An 880-nucleotide genomic window follows, 5' to 3' on the forward strand; every position below is an offset into this window, starting at 1 on the left:
TCTATCATATACAACTGCAGCCGTGAATATGGCGTTGATCTGGTTTCATAATACGACATTTAATTCATTGCTATGTTATTTGATGTAAGCACAATACTTATACATATATTTTTTTAAAAACGATACGATGTTTAAAATCACTCCTAATGGTTGCATTAATTGTTAGAATGAGAAACGAGTTGAGGAAAAATAAATAAATAAAAGTGAACGCTAGGGATTATAAGACTTGTCTTTTAAGCAATGTGTTGGTCCAGGAGCCTCCATTATAACTGATACTGAACTGATTGTTAAACCAGTCCTTACTCTGGGTTTGCGCGCACACACACACACACACACACACACACACACACACACACACACACACACATATATATATATATATATATATATATATATATATATATATATATATATATATATATATATATAAACTCCCTCATGCTTCTATATCATCCTCTCGCTCAGGTCCTCTACCAGGTGGTTTAGGGCTACGCTCCTCTGGACTGAGGTCTCAGGTGTTGTTCCGGGACTCTGCTGGAGTCACTCTCCCAGTTTGGGGGTCCCCGCCCCGAGTGCTCCTACTAACACTGGGATCACATCATCTTGACCTTCCACATCCGTTCTAGCTGTTCTTTTAACCCCTGGTACTTTTCAACCTTCTCGTGTTCCTTCTTCCTGATGTTGGCATCAGCTGGTATCACCACTGCCCTCTTCTGCTGTTCATATATATATGTGTATATATATATATATATATATATATATATATATATATATATATATATATATATATGTATATGTATATATATATACATATACATATATATATATACATATATATATATAGAGAGAGAGAGAGAGTGAGAGAGAGAGAGAGAGAGAG

Source organism: Aulostomus chinensis, chromosome 19, assembly GCF_037954235.1.
Source record: "Aulostomus chinensis isolate RoL2024-O1b breed Wild chromosome 19, RoL_Achi_v1.0, whole genome shotgun sequence".
In the NCBI taxonomy this organism is placed as follows: domain Eukaryota; kingdom Metazoa; phylum Chordata; class Actinopteri; order Syngnathiformes; family Aulostomidae; genus Aulostomus; species Aulostomus chinensis.